The sequence below is a fragment of the Lynx canadensis genome, chromosome E2 (assembly GCF_007474595.2).
Source record: "Lynx canadensis isolate LIC74 chromosome E2, mLynCan4.pri.v2, whole genome shotgun sequence".
In the NCBI taxonomy this organism is placed as follows: domain Eukaryota; kingdom Metazoa; phylum Chordata; class Mammalia; order Carnivora; family Felidae; genus Lynx; species Lynx canadensis.
The window spans coordinates 29,280,379-29,293,283 of record NC_044317.1 but is presented as its reverse complement, the minus strand read 5'-3'; positions in this window follow the sequence as shown (position 1 = coordinate 29,293,283).

The following is a 12,905-nucleotide window of genomic DNA, read 5'->3' as shown; positions in this document are numbered from 1 at the left end:
AGAACTCCCTCGGATTGGTCCACAACAACACGTGTAGCAGTTCTATTGCTGAGGGGCATTTGATTGTTTCCCACATTGGGCTTTTGGGTACAAAGCCACCATGCTCACCCTCGACCGTGTAGCCTGGTGAATACGGCACCTGTTTCTTAGTACGTGCTGTGGAGTGACATTTCTGCATATGGTCTATACATACCTCCGACTCCTCTAGATAATTTCTTGCCCCAGCTTTCACTCCCATCAGCAGGGTCTGAGAGTGTGGTGTGAACGTACCTCATCCTGGGATTAATTTGTATGTCTCTGATGACTAATGAGGTCCACCACCACTTCACATCTGTATTGGCCATTTGGATTTCCTTTTGGGTGAAGTGCCTGTTCAAACTTGTCTCCCATTTCTCTACTGGCTGTACGGGAGTTTAAACATTTATTTTGTGTCCAACCTTTAAAAATTGAGAGACACTGTACTAAAACGCAGACGTCTGCTGACAACAGAGAAAATATACTCTCCAGCCACCCTTGGCTGGTGTTCCTGCATGGTAATGACTGGCCGGGGCTGAGCTGTAAAGAGACTCTTTAGTCATGGGGTGGGTCACCGGTATCCCTCAGTGCCTACTGCCAGGCCTGCTTCATTCATTTTTGTGTCATGCATTTCAGGCACTGGTATTTGGGACCTCTGATTTAATGAAGCAGGCTTTCCCTGCTTTTCACCTGACCTGTCGTGGGGGGTTAATTATAGGAATGCCCTCAATTTGCTCCTGCCTCTTATGCCTTCATCCTCTGATAGAGCCCTCCACGTGACTTGCTTTGGCAAACAGGACAGTGGCAGAAGTCTCTGATGCAAGAAGACACTTGAAAAGCCTTTCAGCATGGGGGCTTACCTTCTAGCAACTCTTAAAACCCTGTAGCCTAGGCTAGGCTGCTGGAAAATGGCTGACGACATAGAGAGAAGGTCCATTTATCCCAGCTATCCCAGATGAGACCCTCATCAGCCAGCCTGCCCCAGCTGGTCCACTGGTTGACCACACATGCATGGACAAGCCTAGGCAAGATGAGCTAAATCTGGTGCAGACTAGAAGGGATTCCCAGCTAAGCTCAGCCCAAATTGCTGTCATGCAGGATTGTGAAATAGTAGAAAGTTGTTTTTAAAGCCACTAAATTTGGGGGATATTTTGTCACACAGCAAAAGCAAATCAATATACTTGTTAAGCGGGTATTCCACAAACCTCGGAAAGTCCAAGAGAAATGCAGATAAGTATTTGGAAGCAGCTTCCAGATCCACATCTTCACATAGAAAAATAGACTAGTATAGGGTCCCCTTCAAGTGACTAGGTCCTGACTTGCCCGTCCCCACCATCCCAACCGCGACTCCCAGCCTTCCCTTTCCCCTCTAGGCCCTTGTGTGCCTGGTGTATTATGACTTCACCATCCTGCAGAAAACCCAAGCAATAATCCCATGTGATTGGTTCATATTTTCTCACCTTAATTAAAAGTCCAGATGGGAATATTGGCAGCTTGGTCCCTCATTTGAAAATTGAGCCATATTCCCATTACTAGGAACATCTAATTAAAACATCCGTTAAAAGTCCCTAACATTAAGTTAATGGGGAAAGCCAGGAGGCATCCAATTTGATTTTATTTCTGTAAAATTAATATTAGTACCTTTTCAAAAAATGTCCCCAGTGCTGATTATTATTCATAAGAGGCTCTCTGAGCCTCAGGATGGGAGTCTTGGAGATCAGGTTGAACTCAAGTGGGATTCTAGAAGAAGGTAGAAGATAGAGAGTTGATGTGCCAAGTCCTGGACCAAGAAGGTGGAGTTCTTGGCTTTGCACCCAAAGCTTCCCATAGTCCTAGCCCAGGAGGCTCCAGGCTGGGAATATGGAGACCTGGGTTCTGGCCAGGGGACTTTGGCCAAGCCACTTAGCCTCTTTGGAGTCAGCTTACCCTTCTGTCCAACAGGGCTAGCAATCACAGTCCAAACTTGCCACTTGACAGGTGGAACTTGAGGCCACTGGGCAATGTCTATGAAAGACCTTTGAAGAGATAAACTTGGCTGAAAGGGAGGGAGGAGGAAAAGGAAAGAGGCTAGAGCCACACACACTGTAGTCTGCTTTGGGAGACACTCATCCAGAATGTAGGGGGCACTCAATTAATGGCAACCATCATCTTTATTTTATCAGCAAGTTAGGTTTTACAAAGAAAAGCGGTAATAATTTTATTTTTTGGTAAAATAAAAAGGTGCCTGCTCATTTAAAAATATAAGAATTTCAAATGGAAAAAACTGGAAGAGAAAGGAAAATCATCCTACGTTCTCCTGCTAGGAAATAGCCATTGTTCGCACGACTGCCTATTACTCCCGCCGTTCCATTCACATATACGCTGAGGGAACGTTACATAGATCGACCGACAGAAAGATGGACAGGCAAATGGGTCAAAACAGAAATGAGTGATCGAAATGGGTTCCTACTCGACATTCAATAAATTGTAGACATTAAAGAAAAGCCACGGAATATGTTTAACTTGAATTCGGCGGAAGAGAAAGAAACTTATTCAACTAAAAATGTTGCTGAATATTTTATTTCAAGAGATACTCTGTCCTAAACGAATCAGTGTTTCAGAAAACAGATAGTGAAAGCATTAAGAGGCTAGGCCACTGCTATGGTCTGAATTGTGCCCCCGCAAATTCACACGGTGAACTGGTAACCTTTCACCTTCGGTAACTCCCAAGGTGATGGTGTTAGGCACTGGGGCTTTAGGGAGGTGATGAAGTCAAAAAAGATGCTGGACAGCCTCTCCCTGCCCTCAGAGGACACGTAAGAAGTCAGCATCTGTAACCCAAGTAATAAAAAAAGTAGCCCACTCTTGCCCAAACAGGAAGGGAATTTATGGTTTACACAGATCTAGTATTTGAGAGCTTCTGGTCACTCCATCAGGCAGTTCAGAGATTTCAAGGATTAGATTCCTTTTCTTTTCCCCTCTGCCACCTCAGAGCTGGCCCTTGCCCCAAGATGGTTTCCTCATGGCTACAGGACTTCGTGGTGCTAAGATAACAAACCGTATAGAACAATTCCTTACCTATCTTTCCCACTTGACTCAGATCCTTACAACCACCCAAAAGGAAGTTACCATTAGTATTTGTCTCTTAAAAAGGAGAAAACTGAGGCTCAGAGAGGTTAAGTGACTTACTCAAAGGCACACAGCTAGCGAGCGGCAGAGCCAGAAGTCCAGAGAAGGAGTCCAGGACAGATGATGTTATTGGCCCTGATAGTTCACCCTTGGCCACGTGACTTTACGGTACCTCTCCGTAAAAAGGTGTAGTATATTTCCCTAGCCTTGCCTTTGGGTGCTCTCACGTGACTTCCTTTGGCCAAGACCATGAGACCGAAGTCGACAGTGTTCCAGTTTCGAGTCTAGCCCTTGAGAGGTTTTATGTTTCCATTTTCTGTACTTGTGAGAACATTCTCCGGCTATCTCGCTGGAACAAGGAGGATAACGGACTGCACACAGATCTTCAGGGAAAGCAAAACTATCCGAGCTCCACAGCTGGGATCCGTGAATTTGTAGATGAACCACAAACACATCCGCAAGCCCAGCTGAAGGTCAGAGAAGCTGTTTCAGCACCACCCCCCCAACAGGGGCGTTAGCTAAATTCTTATTGTTGTCAGCCACCGAGAGTTTGTCCTTTCTTTTGTTACACAGCATTACTGTGGCAATAGCTAACTGATACAGTCTGACTCCAGAGCCTGCCCTCTGAACTGCCACTCCCCATTGCCCATGTCCGATGTGTCCTTCCCTCCACTAGATAGAGGCTGTTGTCGCTGAGTGAGGAGAGGGCTGGGGGCTGAGAGAGATGCCTCAGAGCTGGGCAGCAAGCCTCAGAAGGACTCCGGGGCTGGCAAGGGGCTGCGTCTCTCGGGCTCACGGATGAGTAAACAGACAATGCTGAGCCTCTCAATTATGCATCGCTATCGATCCACAGGGCCTGCAAAACACACAGCGCATTACTATCAGCAAGGCATACCTCCGGCTTCCCCCGGATGCCTTTTTCTTGATCTCCCTCTCTCACGGCTGGGCTGACGTTACCTCTGGAAGCCAAGATAGGGCAGAGGGAGCCGGCAGGCTCTCACTGGTACTTCGCCAAGCCTGCGTCAGGACAACAGCTGGTGCAGAATCTCTGGGTTTTGCAGGGAGAGTCGGCAGCCTCGGGGCTCACCATGCTGCCCGCAGATTCCACGGCCCGGCCACCCGGAATCGTGGTTTACAAATTTCCCCTATTTTTCCTTGTCTCCAACGGGGCTTTTATATGAGCTATCCTTTCTGCTGGAGTAGTGGGTCATCGGGTGTCTTAGGGTAACTTCCCCAGAAACAGATCAGCATGGGGATTCTTCTACAAGCAGCTCTTTGAGGAACTGTTCCGGAAGAAACCTGTAAGCGAGCACGGGAAGGAGGAGAGGACAGGCGAGGGAGCTGAGCAAAGCCGTGGGTTCCACAGCAGTCCATCCTTAGCCTAGCCCTGGGGGGAGCTCTGGGGAGTGATGGAGCCAGAATTGTCCCACCTTAAGTCAAGGGGACCGGGTTTGTGGCCCTACGTCAGTTGTTGACTGAAGTCTACTCCCTCAGGGCGGTGATGAGGGGAACAGGGAATCTCTTAGGCATTTCCGGGTGAAGCGTTCACCCAGTGGAAGATTCTCTGGAGAGCGGGCAGAAGTGAACCACTTGACCCCCACTCACAGTGGCCGCAGTGGATGCCCCTACGTGGACCACCTGGTTAACCCCTCCCTATCCTTCAGGTTGCCACGCGAATGCCACCTCCTCCAGGAAGCTGTCCCTGTCCCCTTTCTCTTTGGCTCTGTGGGTTGGTTCTTATCTATGCTCTCACAGCTTTGACCCTCAACATACAGACGGTAAATACTTATTCAGTGCCTGTGTCCCCACCTCCTCGGAGCTGAGGCAGGGACCAGGTCTGTCTCGTTCACTGTTAGGTCACTAGCACAGTGGTTGCTCAGTAAATGCTTCTGGAAGGAAGGAAAGGAGGAAGAAGGGATAGGAGGAATATAGAGAGGCGGGTCATTGCCACGTACTCTTAGAACGGATCCTTAAACCCTAAGTTGGGGAGGGCAGAGTCACCTCCAGGCGGGGCTTTGAGACGTCTATGGAACAGAAACAAGAGCCCGAGGGTCCGCCCCCTGCCTGAGGCTCTGAGAATCGTCAATGTCAAGTTCCTTGGCTGGAAGTGTGACACCAGCCCAGAGAAAGCACTGACTCTCTCGTTCAGGAGGGCCTCTGTTTCTCTACGGCAGTCCTGGCTCGCCACGTCCGGGGCTTCCTATGGAATGCGGACCTCGGCTTTCTCTCCCATTTTCCTCTTCGACCCCATAGACGTAGTTTAAAGCTCTGCAGCCCAACACAGACCGTCTTGTCCAGCTCCCTCCCCGAACGCGCGGGACACTGAGGCACAGCCAGCATCTGGTTGCAGGTCACGTGGCGAATCAGAAGCATCCCTGGGACCAGCAGCCAGCCAGCCCTCCGGGGGCTCAAGCCTCTGTCCCCTCTGTCCCAGGCAGGCCCCTGCACACTCTCAGGCTTAACTCTGAGATCAGCGCAGATTCATTCGATCCCGGAGGCAGAATCCTGGGGCAGATGAACTGGCCACTGCAGCGTCGGAGGAGGAGGAACACAAGCAGAAGGGTGGGCCTGGCCTTCCCCAGGGAGTCACGAGGGGCCTCCCCTGCTGAAGGCGCCACACAGAATGGTCACCAGCTCCAGGTTACAGCCACAGAGCCACAGACATAGGAAGTGTCCCTGCGGGCCCAGAGTTCAACTCTGTCCTGGGACAGAAGGTCAGCTGAGGCACGGAGAAGTCAGGGACAGAACCCACAGACGCACTGGGCAATTTCAGGGCAGAACCAGGGTTGGAACCCAGCTCATTGCCCCTCTTAGTCTGTGGTTCTGTGGCAGGTGCTACCCATTGTCTCCTCCACCCCATCACTCGTGCCCCCACTCTTTGTGCTCATCCTTGAGGCCAGCGAGAGGTGACGGGACAATCTTCAGGATGTGGCTTACCCTATCAAACGCAAAGGCGAAGCCTCGTCAGAAGAAAACCTCTGCCTTGACCCCTTTCCCTCTGCCTTTGGTGCAGACGTGAGGTCTAGAGAGCCACTGGCCATTTTGGGATCAGGAAGCAAATGCATGAGGTCCAAAGTCAACATCCCAGGAATGGTGGAACCGAAAGATGAAACAGACCTCGGGCCTTGTTGGCATCATCGAGCCACTGAACCGTTGCCCCAAACTGCCGTGCTCCAGTCTCCCCATGGCTCGTTATGGGGAGAAAAAGAAACCCCTATTAATTGGGACCACGGTCGTAAGACTCCTCTGTTCCTCGAAGCTGGCACTCGCCACTGACAAAGGCATTTTCCGCACTGTTTCCTAACTTCCCTGTGAGGCGGCCGGGCCGCGGAGCCGCGCACCCGTATCGTGGATAGAGAAACCGTAGTGCGTCTGCGTGGTCTCGAGCCGCCCTCCCTTCCAGCCCTTGCAAACTCCAGATTTGCAGAAAATGTATGCATGTTCTTCGGTCCTGGGCTTGCAGTACAAAGGGGGTGGAACTGTGTTCTCCAAACAAACACGGTCCCAGCACATCGTGCGGGTCCTGGGTTTGCAGGAGTATCAAATAGCACTGAATTAGGCCATGGTTTGGGAAGGCCCTGGCTGTCGCCCCATGGGTTCTTCTGGGGCTTCGTCCTGGGAGAGCAGTGGTGGGGCCGGCAATGGGCGGGGAGTGGGGGGGGTGGCGGGGAGGCACGACGGGTCTCAATTACGCAACGAAAAATGGCTCCATCTGGGGGGAGAAAATGAAAAACCAGGAGAACCCAAAACGAAACAAGACAAACAAACAAACAAACAAACAAAAACCCCCAGCCATTGGAGACTTGAAGCCGAGGGAGAGCTGCTTCGATCAGTATGCAAGAAGACAGTGTGGGGTTGGATGTAGGTGTCCTGCCGGCTGAGTTCTCCAAGCTGTTGCCGCACCCGGAAGCCCGTTGTTGGAACTGGAGCAGTTATGCGTGGAGTTCCAGTTGCTTCTGGGTCCCTGGAGAGCGGGGGACCCAACTGCCCAGATCCCCTCCGATCCCCGGCCCGGGTGCGCCTCACCCTGCCGAAGGCCAGAAATTTCTTAGGGGAAGACGTACCTCTGTCTTGCCTAGTGGAGCTCTTCTTAGAAGCCAGGGAACCCTCTGGAGGCAGTCCGAGCTCCCCATCCTGCAGAACCTTCCATATACAAGATGGGACCCACACAAAAGCTCCAAGTTCTGGCGAGTTAACTCTCTCTCTCGTAACGAACAAACCCTAACATGTCAGTGGCTGGACACAAAAGAGCTTTATCTTTCATTCACATGATTAGTCTAAGGCAGGGGTGCAAAGGTGATTTACACATGGTGATTACGGACTTGAGCTCTTCTTATATTTACCCTTCACTCTCCCTGGGACCCCGCTGTCCTCCATATTACTCCATAGATGACCGAAAAAAGAAGTGTGGGGAGGGGAGGCAGCCCTGTTTCTTCGGTTCCTGGAAAACAGAAGTCAGAGAACTTGCTCAAAGCCTACAGAGCCTAACGGCCAGCTGGGTATGTCCAATTGCGTGTTCTACGGGGACCTCAGAAAGAACTGCTCACCCGCGCCCCTCGCTCCCTCCGCTTCTGTCAACACAGGGTTCCAGGCCCCGGGGAAGCCCCAGGGTCACCTGGAGCTGGCTGTCTCCTCTGTCCGCAGACCCTCCTTGTCGCTGAGCGTTACGTTCTGTTTCGTCTGCTTTGCTCCCGCCATCCACCCCGGCGTGCCTGTATCCAGGGCTGTGCTCCCTGCCTTCACAGGGCTCATGGTTACACGATGAGTCCCTGAGGCCAGCCCAGCAAATCTCCATGGTGCCCCCAGCACAGGGCCCGACACTTGCATATGGAACAACGCAGAAGGCATTCATATGACGCTGGGATCCAGAATAGTGAGGCAGGAACAGCCCTCTCTCTCCACCTGAGAGCCCGTCACAGCCACGTGCCCGAGGAATCTGGGATCCTAGGTTCAACTCCTGCCTCTACCAGTGAGTGGCCGGGGGATCCTGGGCCTGTCACTCGGTCTGCTTAAGTCTCAGTTTGCTCATCTGTAAACTGGGGATAACAGAGTCCCCACCTCCTAGGGCTGGCGAGGCAAGCAAGGGAGACAGCGATACGAAACGTTGCCAGGGGGCCCGGCGCACTTTACAAACACAGTGACTGGTACCTGTGTGCTCCAGGTGGCTCCAAATGTCTTCTGTTTCCCCTCCAGACCCGGTGACCATCTTCCACACCCTGTTCTGTGGCTTGAGAGACTGATTACCCGCACAGCTGTGAGAACTTCCTTGCTCTCTGGCTTCCAGTTGGGTGTGGCCAGTGGAAGACCCCAGCAAGACTGAGGAGGGTAAGAGGAGAGCATATTGGGCTATTTATTCCTCCAGCTTCTCCCCTGCCTCACCAGGTCACCAGGGGCTGGCTGTATGCCCTACTGAAGGCGGCCCTCTCTCTTTTTTTTTTTTTTTTTGGTTAGCTTTAATTTTCATTTTTCTCTATTTTTTTTTTTTTTTACTGAAGTATACTTAGCACACAACGTTACGTTAGTTTCAGGTGCCCAACACAGTGATTCGACAAGTTGAGACATTATGTTATCCTCACCGCAAATGTAGGTACCATCTGTCACCATACAACCCGATTATAATGTCACTGGCTCTGTTCCCAAGGCTGTGCCTTTCAACCCCATGACTCGTTTATCCCATAACTGGACGCCTGTACCCCCCCATCCCCCTTCACCCCTTTTACCCATGCCCCCACCCCCACCCTTCTGTCAACCGCCAGTTCGTTCTCTGTATTTATGGGTCTGTTTCTGCTTTTCGTTTCTTTGTGCAGGTAACCCTGTTTGTACAGCCATGCTTCTGGGTTCTCTGCCAGTTACTCCTTTTCTTAGACCTCCACAGATACAACCTAGGGTGCTGCCCGATCCCTTGTCAGTGTCCTCAAACCCGCCTACTCCTTTGTCAATAGTCCTCTATTTCCCCTCACCATCTGTTACCTTGTTTGGGTGGCCTTGTTTGTTTCCTTTGGAAGCCCTCACCGATTCCTTGTTGTTCACTGAGTTTTATGTATCGTTTATGTCTCTCGAAGACTTTTCCTCAGCCGCTATCACAATACATTTTCTCTGGGGCGTGGCAAACCCCCTCTTGGCAGAGGAACAGTCAGAAGCCCAGAGAGGTAAAGCGCTTTGCCCAAGGTCACACGGCTAAGGAACAGAGAGCCGCGTGGGTGGACCCAGAAACCATTACCATTGCCTCTGCTGGTTTCCCCCCCAGCCCCACCTCCCCTGGCCCGAGCAGCACGGTGGGGTAACAGGCCGGCTTCCTCCTGGGCCAATGATCAGAGGAGCTGGGCTGTGGGAGAGGCTTCAGGAAAGAGCCAAAAAACAGCAAAGGATTCAGAGCTAGAGACTGAGTTTTTAATAATAAATAAACGCCGAGATCGGGCCCTTCACATGGAAACCTCGGGGTGCCTGCAGCCAGCATGGGGTGCCCAGGAAGCCACCCGCCCTCGGCCTACAGGATTCTCTGGTCATCCTCCAAATGGTCGGTGGGACGGGGTCTTGGGGGATGATCTTCAAACCCCAGAGGGGAGGAACAGTGAATATTCTGGGATGATATTTTTTTCGTACAAATAAAGAGGCCCTTAGAAGTCGTATCGAGTGTCTGAATTTCCTGACTGTATATTAATCCGCTTTCCTGTGAATTATGCAATACTGTCATGGGGGGAAGCGAGCGGCCGCACGTTGGATGGGCACGCCAGAATCAAAGAGGGCCCACGCTGTGCTGTTGTCTCTGCAAAGCAGCTCACGGAGGCTGGGCCTGCTCAGCGGCGCCCCGTCTTCCTCAGGCCCACGGGGCGCAGGTGTGCCCGGAGGGAGCCCGGGAGGTCACGGCCAATGGCAAGAACCGGGGTGAGCTAAGGAGTAAGTCAGACGTCCCATCGGGACAGGCTACTCCCACACTGATTGCTAGGCTGATGTGCTGCCCCAGGGAGACGAGGGACCTTCTGATTTTCCAAGAGATGCCAGAAACCCAGGTTGTCATGGGAAGTCTTCCAGTCTTTAGAAATTGGCGACAAATTCAGATTTCTGAAAGGCGCGACGCGGGCCAAGAATAAGCATCACAGATTCAGTATGTCAGCGGGGTGTCTGCTTCGAGGCTCGGAGAGGAGCGTCTTTTGGACTTGGGCTGCAACTAGGCCCAGACCTTCGTCCCTGTTCGTTTTCTTCTCTTCTCACCCTCCTCGGATGCCTCTCCCTACCGCGTTCGGTTTCCAGGTGCTATAGGAGGAGCACCAGGCTGGGGGTCGGGCATGGACGGAATGTTCAGTCCCTCCCCCACCCCACCCCCGCCCTGCCCACCCACTGGTTGAGGCCTTCGCCTCCAGGTGTGGTTGTATTTGGAGATGGAACCTCTAAGGTGATGAAGGTTACACGAAGTCCTGGGGGTGGGGCCCCGACCTACAGGATTAGCGTCGCTCGCTCTCGCTGTGCGCACACAGGGGGCAGGGCGGTGAGGGGATTCAGAAAGCAGACACCTTCTGTAAGCCAGGAAGAGAGCTCTCACCAGGAACAACCATCCCGGACCCTGATCTTGGACTTCCAGTCTGAAGCCACCAAGCCTGTTGTATTTGGTTGTGGCGGCCCGAGCTGACCAATGCAGGGCTCACACGCTTGATTTCAGTGGCTCGTGTCCTGGGGACCAATGTTTCCAATCCACTGAATGGGGATCATCCCGACCTCTCGGGCTTTCTGATGGGATCTGCTTCCTCAAACGTAGGTAGCAGGTCTGACTATCAGTCTATATACTCAGGTGTCCAAAGAAGGCAACCTTAGCTTTCCAAAACAATTACTCCATTCTTTTGGGTGGCAGAAATACTCTCTGGGGGTTGGCTTCACCCCCCACCCCGCAGTCGCACTCGGGGTTCAGCCAGGCAGCCAGGAGCTGCTCGGGGTGTTTCTAGTAGGGAGGGTTTGTTTGTTTGTTTGTTCGTTCGTTTTTCAGGAAATTGTGCAATTCTTGAAAGGTGGTCGGGAGGAGGGTGGAAGCAGGGGTTGGGAAGGCTGCTGGGGACTTTCCGGAAATCTGGGAAGTTCACGGTGGCGGGGAAGCCTTTGCCGGCGACCTCAGCCGCAGATGGCCCCAGTGCGTGCGCTTTTCTGGAGGAAACCTGCACAGCGTGGGAAGCCGGTCCCCGCTGGCTCCGACTGGGAAATTCTCTCCTCCCCTCGCTCCTCTTACTCAGTGGCTCGTAATGCCTCTCAAAGTTTTTCTCTGTACCTGAGTCCTGAAGATTTAAGGCAACTCTTTGAGCAGCGGGCACAGGTTCGGCACCAGGCCCCGATTCGTGCTCCAGGCTCCTGGTCCTGCCAGAAAGCCCGAACCAGGAGCACAGCTACTTCTGGGCCCAGTCTTGGCTGGGAGGAAGCCAGCAGTGGTTTCCAGAGGGTGATTCTCTCCCACAGAGCTGAGGAGATCTCTCGCTTTGGAATTTTGCTCGTTCTTTTTCGCCAAGTCTTCACCGGGTCCTCTGCTCCCACTCTCCACTCGTGTGGGCTGTGCGTTCCCCCTACAAACCCTCTCTTCCTCCGGCACAGCGATCCGCAGCTCATCCAGGTGGCTGATTCCAACGGCGCCCCCCCTCCTTCTCTCCCTCCTTCCTTTACCTTCTCTGTCCTCTCTGTCTGTACGTCAACATTTGTAGCAGAAGCCGTACGAGACTCTGGGGTCAGCCAGACCTGGATTTGAATCCTGGCTCTGCCTTTGGACCTCCCTAGTCTGAACTTGCCTCTTCACCTACGTTGGGTCACAGACCGCGGTTAAAGGGAGATGCCATGATGGATGGAATGCTGCCACTTTTCACCGGCATCTTTCAGTGTCGGGTTGCCTCGTGTGTTCAGATTGTGAAGGGACGCCGTAGAAATGCAGAAACATGGCGAAGACAGAGGAGGCAACCGCTGTCCCTTTAAGGAATAGCTTCACCCATTGTGGCCTCTTGGCTTGAGTGAGGCCAGAAGGCTGATGGGCAGGAACCTGGGACAATCCGCTTGCCCGGTAGCATCTCAAGCGCTCCCCGGGGGCAAGAAGTACTCTTATATAATAAGCCACACAAATCCCGCAGCCTTGAAAATCGGCTCTACCTCGTCCGGTATGGGTCCCCGGCTCCTGGGGTGAGATGCCTTCTCTGGCGCTGAGCTTAAGCTCATTGTTATTGGAGGCTCAGGCTGGTGTCTGCACGATAACCCCAGAGCTCGAACACTCGGGCGAGAGGCCGATGGGAAAATCCCCAACACGTGCCTGTTGTCAGATGATGGCTAAACCGCCCTCGTCGCCACCGGGCCTTGTCACAGAGAAATCGTGTTTGTCAGACAGGAATTGTAACCCTAAGGTTATCACCCAGGGCCAGGGGATGGACGAAGAGCGTTTGCACTATCACCTAGGATCGCTTCTCCTGGAGGCATGGAGATCCGCAGGGGCAGGACTCAGAGACAGAGCTCGCCAGCTCCAGCAGAGGCAAGAGGCCAGTCCTGGGGAAACCAAAGCTCTGCCACAATTCCTTCGCAGAGAGGGTGATGGATTGAGACATATAATTAATATACGTCTATATATTTATATATAAAAAACCCTTACAAATCACATCCCTTGAGCCAGGTCTTTAAATAATGGAAGGTGGTAGATTATTGCTTTATTAGGCCCTTCCAAAAGCTTATAAAAATTATCTTTTGCCGCTGGGAAGACATTTTATCAGAATTTATGGCAACTCAGAGAGTCTTGAGATATCAGATTCAGAAACTAAGAAGCTTTCTAC